The sequence below is a fragment of the Syngnathus typhle genome, linkage group LG8, assembly GCF_033458585.1.
Source record: "Syngnathus typhle isolate RoL2023-S1 ecotype Sweden linkage group LG8, RoL_Styp_1.0, whole genome shotgun sequence".
NCBI lineage: Eukaryota > Metazoa > Chordata > Actinopteri > Syngnathiformes > Syngnathidae > Syngnathus > Syngnathus typhle.
The window spans coordinates 5,844,368-5,858,237 of NC_083745.1; the positions used below are offsets into that span (position 1 = coordinate 5,844,368).

General features: G+C 41.2%; 1 long non-coding RNA gene across 1 annotated transcript; it reads right to left on the reverse strand.

Moving 5' to 3' along the window:
- Positions 1-358: 358 nt before the first annotated feature.
- Positions 359-13,405, reverse strand: LOC133158735 (uncharacterized). The gene is made up of 5 exons (XR_009715277.1): positions 13,293-13,405; positions 10,065-10,276; positions 9,623-9,675; positions 7,054-7,203; positions 359-955 (listed from the first exon to the last, which is right to left on the reverse strand). It is a non-coding gene; the product is annotated as an uncharacterized LOC133158735 (long non-coding RNA).
- Positions 13,406-13,870: the final 465 nt, after the last annotated feature.

Genomic DNA, 13,870 nt, shown 5'->3' on the forward strand with positions numbered 1-13,870 from the left:
AAAACGATGACCATTAGCCACCCCTGGGCTGCCGTCCACGCAATTCCATGAACGTTCTTCAGCTTACAGTCTGTGCCCCAAAGGGTCTCTTGAAGAATGTTTTTAACAACTACTTTCTGCATTATATATATATTTTTTTTTTAATCTTGATACATTTTGAGGATACAATATCATCAAATTATTTTTGTTATTCAGTGAGTTGTCTAAGGTTATTTGTATACAAATACAAACATACAATTTTGAGTTCACACTTTAAAGTCTGTCAACAAATGCAGCATGTGTGCATGTTTTTGCATGCGTGTCTTAAGGGGGTAAGGGATACAGCGGTCTATTGGGGTTGCAGAGGGGGGCGGAGGAGCCATCATAACGGGAAGCCCCCCCAGCTTCCTCATCCTCCTGAGCTGCCAGATGGCACACGGATACCCCTCTGGAGGAAACCGCATATACACAAATACACACACCCACATTCAAAGAGTATTTCCGTAAACACAAATGCATCAGTCACACGCATCATGCACCCTTCATGACAAAAGAACACAGGTGCATAATCTTTCCAGAAAACAAAATTCAAGAGGAATGTGTGTAATTTTAGGCCAGCCGATCAAGCACACATCACCTGCATTGTGCATGGAGAGCTTTTGCCGAACCATTAGAGAAGTCAGTGTAATTTCATGTATTTATTCGAGGTGCTACACAGAATATATTCCACTTGCTCACAGATATCAGCAGTCCACATGTTGTCATTGAAACGTGTCACCATATGGACGCCAGGACAGTCGGTAAATGCATCACTTTGTGACGGTTTTGTCACTCGCTCTCTTAGATCTATTTCCAGACCAAATATGTCACTCTTTCACACCATAAAATGCCAAAGCTACTGAGCACAGGGTGTGTGCGTATGCCAAGTGCACAAGTTCAAGGGCGCACATGTTCCGACGTGCAGGGATGAATGTACCTGGATTGAGAGATAAAAAGGTTCATATTTCACAATTGCTTCTCAAAGTGCCCCGGACTTTAATAGGAAAGATGGCTTTAGATGATATGAATATGAGAATTTGAGTGATGTTACTTATTTTGGGTACACGCTGTTGGAAACCCGGTTAGAGTGTGTGTGCGTGCGCATGTGTGTGTGCGTTCTGATAGTTGTGACAAATTTGTTGTTGAAGACATTTGTGTGTAACCTTTTGCTCGGATATCGCACTCCCACACACGCTCCCACCCCAACACACACACATGCACACACAGTACCAGCAGTAATAGATATCCAATAGCTGGGAGCAGTGGAAGGGGTCTTGCTACATCTGTCAACGCTGCCTGGCAAAGGCACGGCAAGTTCAGATGCTATCTCCACAAACGGCTGCATCAAAAGATTTAGTGTCCCTAGCATCACTCCCACCCTGAGGTGGGCTGCGCTCGCAGTCTGCCGGGCAACACAACAAGGAGGAGGGTGGGGTGAAGAAAGACGCAGGCAGGGGACAGATAAGAGCCAAGCGACAGCAATATCAGCCAGGGGGTTTGAGGTGGAGGACAAGAGAAGGGGGTGAAGGGAGACCAGAGGTGGTGGGAGGAACAGGCAGAAGAGCTTCTCCTTTTTCACCTCTTCTTGAGCCCTACTTGATAGACAACACTTGGAATATAGTGTCTTTCCTCTGCCATCCGATGCTCTAAAAAAATTTTTTGTGGGACTGTTTCCACCCTGTGTGGTTGCTTTTCCACTCTTCCGAAGACGTGGTGATAATGGAAGTGTTGCCCCCAACCTTTTCTGACCTGGTTCAAGAATGCAGGCCAAGGAGTGCCTTGATGTCAACTGACATCAGATTTTTTTTTTAAGCGATGTGACAAGGAACGTGCTCATTTCTTGGTTTTAAAGAGCCGAAAGAAAGTCGGAAAATACAGTATATACACTACACATATTGTGTTTTAGATTAGAATATTACTCGATACTTACAATTTCATATGTAGCAATGGATGAAATACTGAAGCATGTAGCAAAAGTTTTCAGAAGCATCACCAGGTCCATTCAGTAATGTTTTTGTTGAATAATGGATTTCATGTCTTTGTATTGTTCAGGTTCATGTTCAAAAGTTACATTTAGAGATGACAGATGAATAGAAGACTGATAACACCGGGAGCTTTTACAAGGAGATCTTTCTTGTGCAGCTTTGGGTCTGAAGTTATAATCCTTTTTTTTTTCTATCTATTAAATTCCACTTATCAATGAGAGGGCAAACATCTATTTGTTTGGTACGAACAGGAGTGCAGCACGGGGTGTGTGCAGGAGCCACAGCGACCCGGACACACTTCTAATTTCTCTCCCTTTGGGTCAGCTGCTAATCACAGTTCTCCAGAGACCCCGCTTGCCCCCCTCCCCCTTTCACACACAGACCTCAAAGACACATAATTTGCTCTTGAATAACCTCAACGGGGGTATGTGACGATGCAGGGAATTGGGGCAAAATGAACAATATTTTGAAAGAAAGAGAGAGCGTGTCTTTGAAGCTTTTTTTTTTCTTTTTACCGCCACATGGCTACGAGGCTGTCAGCTCGTGGAGGATTTCTCCTGGATGTGTGTGTTAAAAGACCTTCCCATGAAGTAGGGGGAGGGAGGAAGGGAGGGAGAGAGCCGCAGCCCTGATTAAATGCTGGAGCCGTCATGCCTGCGAGCCAGCTAGGAGATTAATATCGGCGTAACCTGTTACTTAATTCATTATGGGGATACAGGCTAATTTGATTTGATATTATTTTAATAAAGTTCTGTGATATCCAAGATTGTTTCAGGCTATCAAAATAATTTTCCAGTTATTACAGTTCGTCAGGCAGGTCCCTTTGATAGCAGTGGTTAGCCAGGCCTGTCCTGAATACATTACTGCAGCCCCCCCCCCCCCCCTCCACACACACACACCAACCCCCCATTTACATTCTCTCATTCCTGAAACTCTCTTGCGCTCTTGCCCTCACACAAGGACCCCCCTCACACACACACACGTACAATTTTTATTTTTTCACAAGTTTGGCACAAGGCGGGGTCTAAATCTACGCAGTGACGACTATACTTTGTTTGAATATTTTCTCAGACGCACAGAGCTTGGCGCAATGGGCATTTTGCACCATCGTGGGCATGACCACATATGGAACGACTCCTTTCACCACCATCAGAAGGAGGGACAGACCTTGACATGGCCAAAGAAGAAATTGGTCAGAATGTTTAAAGATTGCGTGTGAGATTAGAACTAATTCATTCATTTTCCTTTTTTATGTGGAAATAAATGTGTTCAAAATATGGACAAATCCAAAGTGAACTAATCTTTTTTACTTTTTCATTATATTTTCAGCGTTGTTGATTATGGCATTTGAACGATTGCTACAATCAAATCAATCTTCTAATAAAGCAGAAAAATTCTACTTTGCTACTTCACCCATCAAAATATAAATACTCCCGCCACAATTTTTAGCAAAAAATCCACTTTAATTAAAACTCTATTTCTCTGTCGTTTCCATCTTGCTTTCCTTTTTTTCCCCCCCATCACCAGCGTCATCCATTCATTATTAAAGCTCCCCTCGCCTCATCTCTCCTGTGTTCTGCTCTATTATAAACCCTTGTATCAACTGCTCCGGGCCATCGAAGGACAGAGGAAAGAGGGGAAAAAATAAAATGAAGACATGTTCGGCTCTTTGCAGGGGGCGTGTAAGTCGCCTGTCAGCCTGTAATCACTGTGTCTGCGACTCTGTATGCTAATTTATCCCTTCATACTGCTGACTAGGACATGTAATATAAATGAAGTTTGTTGGACTGCACAAGGGCTGACTTGAATAAAAGATCAGGGTCCTGAGGAGATTCAGTGCTGTTATTAGCCATGTGGAACTTCACAACCCTACCACCAGAGACCTAATGTTGTAATGACCATTTTTTACATAGAAATTGGCATCTTTATCCGTGTCAGTGAGCGAGCCGCATTGTACTGTATATTCGTGACTTGAATGGATGCAAGCCACCGGACGGCCTTTTTTCTCACCTCAATTCTGCCCCGATTATCAAATGAAACAACTAATTTGATTTTCAATGGGGAGGTTGACGAATGAGTGAAATTCTCAAGGCTTTCCATCGCTTACTGTTAATCTACATTCGTCACTTTTTGTTCTTAGCCTGTGAACCGATTTGCTAGGTAACAGCCAATCAGAGTGATCAAATGTCCCAACGTTACGATGCCGATTCAACGTGCAAAATCCGATGGAAGGCCCCCCCTAGACGCTATCGACGTGATCGAGACATTAATCCAACACCCGCATGCTTCCCAACGCCAGCCGCATGGTCAGAGGGTGCTATTAATAATAATTTTAAGATAATGATAATTCCATCAATGACTTTATTTCCTCAATGGTTCAGAGTGATTGCCTCGTGGTGTTGTCAGATTTATGAATGAAATAATGAAATCCACCACACATGTCTGTGGAGCTCAGAAGTTGTCAGCCTGTGCTTTCATTCAATCCACCAAGATGACAGTACACCACTTAGACCTGCTTTTAGTGAGTCTAAAATCAAGTCCATCTAGTCACCGGATTTCCAGATGCACCGGGGGCATGCAATTGAATGTATGGGAAACAAATGGACACAAAAGGAAAACACTTGCAAGGAGGATACCCACACAGAACTAACTGTGTGGTAAACGGCTAACCAAACCGACCTCAGGCGCTTGGCTACTCACTTGGTAATGCAAAGTAAAAGACACATTCAACACACTCTGGTGTGTTTGTGTGTGACTTCAAGCTACTATGATTGATACAATTGTTGTGATTTTTGAGATTTTCTGCTGGACACAATTTCTTGTACTTAACTGTAACTTTGAAGCCATTTTTGTCTCTTTTTCCAAGTGCTTTTTAGCCTTTTCAGTTTATCGTTTTAATTTCATGGCCCACTTATTTACTGCTGCGGCTCATTCTCATTAATCCAGTTTCCAGTTGAGGCAATGTGCTATGTTACCAACAAGGTGATGAATAAACTGCACACTTGGATTTGCAGGATCTAGCAGGATCTAGTCAACCCCAAAAAGAAAACTGAAACAATAGTGGATTATGTTGTGCATTTCCATCAGTGGATTGTTTTTTCATTTTATTTCTGAGTGGTAAGGGGGTGATTGTTTCCTTCCACTTCTACATGTATACTATACTTTTTAAACAATACAATACTAAACATGAACATTGACACAATTATTTTGAGATAGAATAAACTACAACAAATTTAATAAAAAAAATGTTTCCTTTATATTTTGTTAATGGTATTACTAATATACACCCTTCCATCAAATACAAAATCCCCAAGGCCGAATGTTCAAATAAGGAATTAATACCTCTAATACAGAATCAACAGTTACTCGTGAGCTTTGCCCTGAATCAATAATTATTCAAACATATAGAATCAATAAGTAAAATAAAAATGAAGAGGAATTGACAAGATGGAGATGAAGCACACATTGCATTTCTTTCTCTGTGAAATGAATGTTTGAATAGTCAACATTAGCATAGCACAACATCTATTTAACTTGTATGTGATAGGACTTCACATTTTACTTTAGCACATGGTTCAATATTTGAACAGTATTTAGGCTGCTTGAGAGGGGAAAAAAGTGCTTGGAGTGATAGTGGTAGTAATAAAGAAGTTATTGACCAAATGATATTGATCGACAGTTCCTCAGGCAAAACGAGCCGACCTTGGTCTCCCTCTGTGGCTTGCCCTCTCTCTTACTACCTCCCCTCTACTCTCCTCCCCCAGAATTCAATAATATATTATTTTACACAGTTTAAAGCCGGACAACAAATAGCTGCACTGCACAAGGTGAGGAATTGCTGCTAAATTTTTAATGGCTATTAGCCTCTAGGAATTTGGCAAGGGACTATGTGAGGGTGATTAAAATCAAGACTGCAGTCAAGTCTCAGTCTTGATTAGAAGCTTGCTATTCAACATAAGAAGGTGGGAGGGGGATGTTTGTCACAAACAAATCATTTCCTTCATTTCTGCTTGAATAAAACAATAACCTTGAAGTCATTGTAGAAAAGAAGCGAGGTGATTCTATCCACTAGTGCTGGCTGCTTAATGCGCAAGGTCAAAGGCAAGACAAAGTGCCCATTGATTTAGCATGGAGAACACGGGAAGGGAATACGTACTTGGAAAGCTCAGAGATGCAGATAGACGTCCACATTTGGTGTTGGGTTTGTAACTTCTTTGTGAGAAAAGTTTGGTAAAATTATTGGAAACGAGCTGAGATCAGCCAAATTTTCTTCAAAAATGTTTTTTCAAATTTTTGGAGAAATGAAAAAATTCCACAAAATCTCAATGCTATTTTTGTGCTCATAACACAACTGCACGACAACAAAAGGATTGGACTTGGAATTTGGGTTTCAATCTAAGATCAAATTACATCAATGTGGAGTACACAATTCCTGATATCCAAGTCACAGGCTTGTTAGGTTCCTCCTTTCCTTCCCAAAAGTGAGTGGTGCGCTTCTCACATATGCTGTTTGAAACTGTTGTCAGCACTGATTCAGCCTTGTTTGCAGACGAAAACATTTGAAATGGTCTTTCCAGTCTTAACGTGGTCCAAGAGATTTGATTGACAGTCATTCCAAATGCTTGCGCAATATTTTTTTTATCCCACAGCCCAAAATGTCACTTCATTTGTCATCAGTTTCAGTCCTCACTTGAAAATAGGCCCAAGGTTCATGTAACAGGCTATTGCACAGTGACAAAATTGCCAAGTTGGACTGATTGGTACATTTTGTTGGCGGTGTCGAATAAAATGTTGGAGTGGATACAGATCTGACTTTTTTAATCAGATACATGAGTTAATGATTCTCATTTCTTTCTTTCTTTCTTTCTTTCTTTCTTTCTTTCTTTCTTTCTTTCTTTCTTTCTTTCTTTCTTTCTTTCTTTCTTTCTTTCTTTCTTTCTTTCTTTCTTTCTTTCTTTCTTTCTTTCTTTCTTTCTTTCTTTCTTTCTTTCGTTCGTTCGAAGGGCAAGTCCGAAGTCCGATCATTTATAGCGCGTGCTTTCACCCTTACCTCACTTCGCCCATGTGAACATGATCTTCTTGTTCGTTTGCATGTCAGAGATGCTGATGGAGAAAGAGATGGTGGTTATGCTCGGTAAAATATTCATCCTTCTTGCAGGCCAGTCAAGTGAAACATCCAACTACTTGGCAAACAAGGCAACTGAAAAAGAGCAGACGATACATACATTATTTAGCTGTCGGGTTAGGGTTAGTCAATTCATATTGGGTCACTATGGAAGATTTAAATTTGTGTGCATGTCAAAAAAGAAAAATTTGTGCCACACTTCTTTGTTACATTTGACCAAAATTGCTCAATAAATTCAGTTCGTCATTTCATGGTTTCAACAATCGGTGGCACATTGGGTTACATTGTTCTGCTTTTGTTCTTAGCTGCATCACTACTCTTTTAAAGCTTGACTGCATGATGCTACAAGATATGACCTTACCTTAAAATTCAGCCCACAAGTCTATTTCCCTACGTGACACACACACACAGAAAGAGGGACAGATTCGCACAGTGTTTGCTGTGGGAGAGCTCCTCATTTACATCAATTATGGATATTCAACTTCCATCCTTGTGGCCTGGCACTGCATATTTCATGGAGAGGGGGTATTTTATGAGTTAATGTGTCCAGTTGACATGCCTCTGAAAGCACTGCCCTGTCCCTTACACCGCATGGAGGGTAGGGAAGAGCACGCAAACCTTGTGTGCGTGTGTGTATCCATTCAAAGTCCTCCCTTGCCATGTCATACATTAAGTGTGTGGCTACAATTTTGCAGAGGATATGCAAAATTGCATGCTTTTCACTTTGTCTTTATTGTGAGAATTTATGAACATCAAGAACAGAATATGTACAATGTCATGTATGTTTGGATCTTTAAATATCTATGTATAAAACGCATAAGAGTTTTGAATAATAAGGACTCGTTAGAAATTGTCCCAGTGTGTCATCCTTCTCTATGGAAGTCTATCTTCGGCATCCTCTATCACCCTAAGGTCCGTCCTTGTTGTCTTTCCGAAACTTTCTGGTTCCTCCACCAAGTCTCCTTCTCTACTAGAAGTCATTCCAAGTACTCTCTTTTCTGTCTCACTTTGGCGGTAGCGGTCCAATCTTTTCAGAAGCTTTCAGAAGATATTTTTTGGGAAAAAAAAAGACATAACGGTAATAAGGAAAGCAAGGGGGCTCAGAGTGGGCTAACAGGGGGGCATAGCACCTCCTGGACTGTTTTTAACCATCAGTTAGTAGCACTCTCATCATCTTCAAACACATCGCCTTAGTGTGATGAGTTCCCCGAAGAGGTCTGTGGCTACTGTGCCTTGAAAGCACCCTGATTTTTGCCAGTGTGTGCACTTTTAATTGCGCTCCCATTGCTTACCCCACAGCCCCTCCAATCTCTCCGTTTCACATTCACCCATTCTCCTCCAGACCCCCGACAGCTCACTTTCCCCTTTTTCATTCTGACGTTTAAGCCCTTTCTCTCTGTATGTCCATTCTTCAAAGGCAAACTTCATTCACTTTATTTTAATTTCATAGACAAACCCTGGGGGCCGAGTGAGCGATGGCTGCGGTATTGGGAGTGGGATGGAAGGAGAAATAAGAAACTCAGCTTTATTTTACTGATGGCTCCATAATATTTAGGCTAAAGCTTTTTTGGACTGCTTACCGTCCAGCCATGAACTAATAGTCAAAACAAAACGCGCTAACAGAAACGCCTACACAGGTTGAAGTATAGGCCTGAAGGACTTTTGGATCTTTGGTACTCAAAGTTATGGCAAATTTGCACAGACTAAAAGCTTGGCATTCACTAAACCAGAATTACACAACATTTAAAAAAAATGGTATGGTACTTTTGCTCGCGATAATAGTGCGCCCCAGTATGCAGGTGAACAGGTTGAGTGAAAGATGAGGCCATCCTCTTCGCCCTTTGGTTATTTCTGTACTAAGCCTTCCCTGACAATGGTTGCGCAATGATCTGTGAGATAGAGATCGCTCTTTGTTGTCTCTGTCAGCCAGAACTGGGCCAGGGTGCCAGAAGGTCAAGTGAACGGAAAAAGAACAGGCTTACACAACATGGAAAACCCAGGCTTGTCTTTGATATGAAGCAAGGCCCCGTTCTTAGATTGAGGGCGGACATTGATTTCAGACCACAGAAAGCTAGCTTGAACAGAAGCGCAAATTGCTGGAAACAAACATTTTATTTCCTGCGGTTAGCCTGAACGTTTATTTGATACTAGCCTTGGATTTGACACGACTAAAATAAGTATGTGTTCATAATTTTAGAGGTTGCGGTGATGTATCGTAATGAGGAGGACATTTGTTTCTTCAATGCAACGCCTGTGAGATGGCAGCCTGTTACAACCGATCCACTAATTTGTCAACAATGGAAGCGGCTTCATTCCCTTTAAAATCAATGCGCGGTTCTTGACATGTAAAGTTGGACAGGGAGACGATAGATCTGTGACGTGGGCACTTCACTTTTTGCATTGAGGGTCAATTGTGCGTACGTACATTTTGGCACTCAAACCTACAGCCGATCGGGACCGAGAAAGGACAACAAAATCTTGAAATGAAATTTACCTGTTTGATCATTAAACTTTCTTTGTGTTTTGACCAAGAGGAGAACATCGGCCCTGAAGAGGGAGAGATTGAGATGGGAATGAGAATGCATGGAACAAGAGCTGAAGGCAGAAATCCAGTAGGAATACAAGGCGTGCATTGCCAAATACAAAAACAGGCCGCTCTTTCGTCTTTCTTTATCCTCCTATTTTATTCCCTTTGTTAGCGGAACTTGGCGTACAGGACTTCAGAGGAGGCTGCAATGAGCACATCAAAGCATGCTGACAGATTGTGGCCCAACGGACACACTCCAAGTGGGCATTATTTTTCTTGTTGAAAATGTAGAAAAGGCGAGTACAAAGTGGGGAAATGAAAGCGCCTTCTACGGTTATTTTTGCCTCCCTCCTCATTTTACGCTTTTGTTTTCCTCTCAGTCTCCTCGTGTCGAGGGTCAGAGCGGTACCTTGTTTGTGTCAGATGTTCCTTTTTGGAGATTTATGTCCACCCTACAGTCTTCCTTTCTTACTTTCACACATTCCTTTTTGCAGACTTTTCTGACAAGCGCTTTTTGAGTTCAGCTCACGTGGCTCCGGGCAAAAATCCATATGGGTCTTCAGCTGCTCTACATTCAACCGACGAAGGTTAGGATAGAGAGAGACGGCCCAGCTCACAGTCCTGTGATTACAAACAAATTATTAATCGTGCTGTGCATCTGCTTACCGAAATAATAGATGAATAATTAAATGAGAAATGATCTCTTGACACTCTTTGTCTTTTTTTTTGTGCGCCTCGGGTTCCAGCAACGAGGAAAGTGTCAGATGGGAATTAGTAGTAAGATTATAAGAAGATGAATCAGGAAGGGATTCGCTCTGACCAGAGCTCAATGACATAGCGGGTTACGAAAGTCACTCACCTCGAGTGGTGAATTTCAGAAATGCTATTGATCATTGCTATCTTGCATTGTTTGGGCTTCTCATTGATTTATTTTTTTACTGCCGAAATGCTAAGTAGCTGAGTGGGTGGTCAATTTGACAATGATATTGAGTTGGTGCGATCATAAAATATTTGGCATAGCGTTGAAGCTTTATGATCATAACATTTCATATCATTGTTACAATTGGTTTCGTACACAATCCGATCAGATTACATCTGATTTACTGACATGTTTAATAAAGTACAATTACAGGAATAGGACGGCTGGCTTCAGTGAAGCATACAATGTAAATCTCGCCATTCAAGAGATTTGGCTGCAAACAATCCTGTGTGGTTCTTTTGCGCAAAGAAAGTCATGCAACCTTGATGTAATCCAATATATAAATTAACAAGCCTGGTGTGCCCCTAAACTGCAAGCGATGTAACTAGTAGCATTTTTTTTCGGTATGTTGTGAAACGGGAGAGTCAGTTCAACAACATCAAATGACTTTTTTCAATCGATGTGTATGTAAAAATAAATTAGGACAAAATAGATCGAGTTTACAAAATTCTTTCTTGTTCTCCTCTTTGGTACACATTCCAGATAAATACTTTTGGCCTGTAAATAGAACATGATGCCGATTTTGCACTGACCCAAAGTTAAACATTCAGGAGTTCAACATGTAGCTGACAATCTTTCAAGGGTGATATGTTTGAAAGCAACTCCGGCATCACAGAAATCTTACGCCATCGAACCTGGCATGGCCCCTGAGGGTGATGTTTCAGCCCATTGTCCAGGAATTGACAGAATTTCACAGCTGCATACTCTTCTCAGTTTTGATGCCTTTTTTGTTCATCGTGCGACCCTTTTTGAAAATGCTACACAAGACGGGTATACTTCCTTGGACTGTAGATGCTCTACACATTCACTTCACGTCGACCTCTTGGACTCCTCTCTCTGGTTTTGATCTCTCTTCCCTCACTCTTTGGCCCCTGGAGGATGTCAATGCAGACTGAAGGGGCTTCCAGGGGGTTTCAAGGGGCCTTTCAATCCTTCATCCAGGTCTTAGTGTTCAAAGACCTTGGCCAGTCATCCAACTGCGCACACACACGCTAGCTATTGTGTTGAAATACACACTGCTATTCTGGTGAAATAATGGGAAAAAAAAAGATGGCAAGACAAGAAAATGTCAAGAAAGGAAGGAAGTAGCAGCCAACTGAGAGCTTATCTGAATTTCAGAATAAGATCAAAAAGAAGTCCTCAGAGATGAAGCCTAAACACCATCAAAATGAGATTAAAAATGTCAAACGAGTACAACTTTGAACAAGTTTCCAATATAGTCAGTCTTCCATAAAACACACAATTCATACTCTACCTGCTACACATGTGCATTCCCAGAGATGATCTTGTTAGGTTATCTTTTTTTTTTTTTGTAAATATCTTGCCTGATTTAACACAACCAACTGAGGAATCAACAACTGCAGAACAAGACTCAACAAAAAGTGTGTGTGTTTTGCAGTTTTACTTGCTGTCCATGAATCTTCAGTTTTGTTTGCAGATCATTCGTATGTCCGTGTCCCGTATTGAGAAGAATGACAATGTGTGCACAAGGCTTGTCCGGCCTTATCTAGATGTCCTTATTATCGACTGGGCAACATGGCAGATAAGGAAAGATGACTACCCTGCCGTGTCCATCCATCGCAGTCCCCACACTTAATCAAGCACAACACCTCAGTAACACCAGCAACAAACACTTCTCCCGAGTCTGATGAAATGGAGTTTGAAGCACGTGCGCCCGTTTAAATATTTCTGCGGATTATCTTTAGGATTTTCTTTGTAATAATGAGTGGTATTTGTGTTTGGATGGATGGATGGACGGACGGACAGATGGATGATTTAATTTGGTTTTGCATGAGTGGTGCCACTCCACACCAACACACTTGCACACACACACTCGAAGACAGTCAACGTGAGACAAATGTTTTTTCCAATGGGATTTGACCCGCCAGTTCCAAACTCCTCAGTCTTACAGACGGCGACTGCCATCCATAACACTATTATCTTAGAAAAGGTTCAGGTTGTATGTTCGATAATACTCGTATTAGATCTGACACCATTGTTGTATTTTCTTTTTTGCTGGTAAGTGATTGTTTATATTTTTGTGGTGCCCTGAATGTATTCTACTGTAGTCTATGAGTATAAGTCGCCCCCCCACCCAAACTATGGAAAAAAACGCGACTTATAGTCCGAAAATTACGGTAATATCATCTGTTTTTTGTCCCCTGTTTCTGTTAAGCCACAAAAACCCAAGATGAAAATAGAACAGATGCATATTGACCGCATGTCACTCTTCATCTGAGTCAACTTTGAGCGAGGGAACACAGGTGTTCTGTACTCTTGTCATTTGTCTTGTTTTGCCTTGAGTGTTGTTTTTGATCAATAATCAATACGTTTGTATTTGCGGTGGGTGAAATAACTATGAACAGAAAGTGGGGCCAGGAGAAATACCTTGCATCTAGGTTCAGATTTGTTCCGTTTTCATGACAATGACACTGCAAAAATGTCAGTTTTGTTGCTGGGTAAACATCATAAACATGTAAACATCATATTACATCTTTAAGGTATTTGAACAAAGAAATTCAAAGCTGCAAAAAAAAAAAGGTGTTGAAATCACATTTACACAATATTTCTCATTGGTTAAATGTAATTTGCTTAAATTCTCTCTTTTCATTATGGCAGATAAAATGTTAGGAAAAATGAGTCATGCAGTCATCCTACCGTATAGAGACTTATTTTTTTCTTCTGCCATCCTTTTTCACGGCTGCTTGGGCTCCTAACAGGAACCTGTTTGTGTTTTGTAGCGTCACGCTTGACTTCACCCACCTCCTCCGCCACACTAACCACTCTCTTGTTGCTTCCACCCAAGTGGCTCCCTTTTGAATGCGCAACTTGGTTGAACAATTAATTATTCTAATGATGGGCCACTCAGTGGTGCTTTTAACAAGGACACAGCGATCGCAAGGATGAAACGGATAGCAGAATTAATCTTCTGGAGTGGAAAAGAATTGTGCATGTGACCATGAGTTCAATTTGTCATTAGTTCTGATTGATGCATGCATACATAAACAATTCACTCAAATGTCAATTAAGCATAGGAGGACTTCATTTCACTGGGCACCTTCGGCCACAGATCCTTTTATACCTTTGAGGAGTATTATTTGATAACAAATGACATCGACTGTGTAAGAGAGACCTGTTTTATCTGCTGTACATATTTTTCCTATCTTGAATGCAGTCTTGATTTTCATTACAATAATGAATGAGCTTGTTTTGCGACTGTTCCACAGCGGCAACCA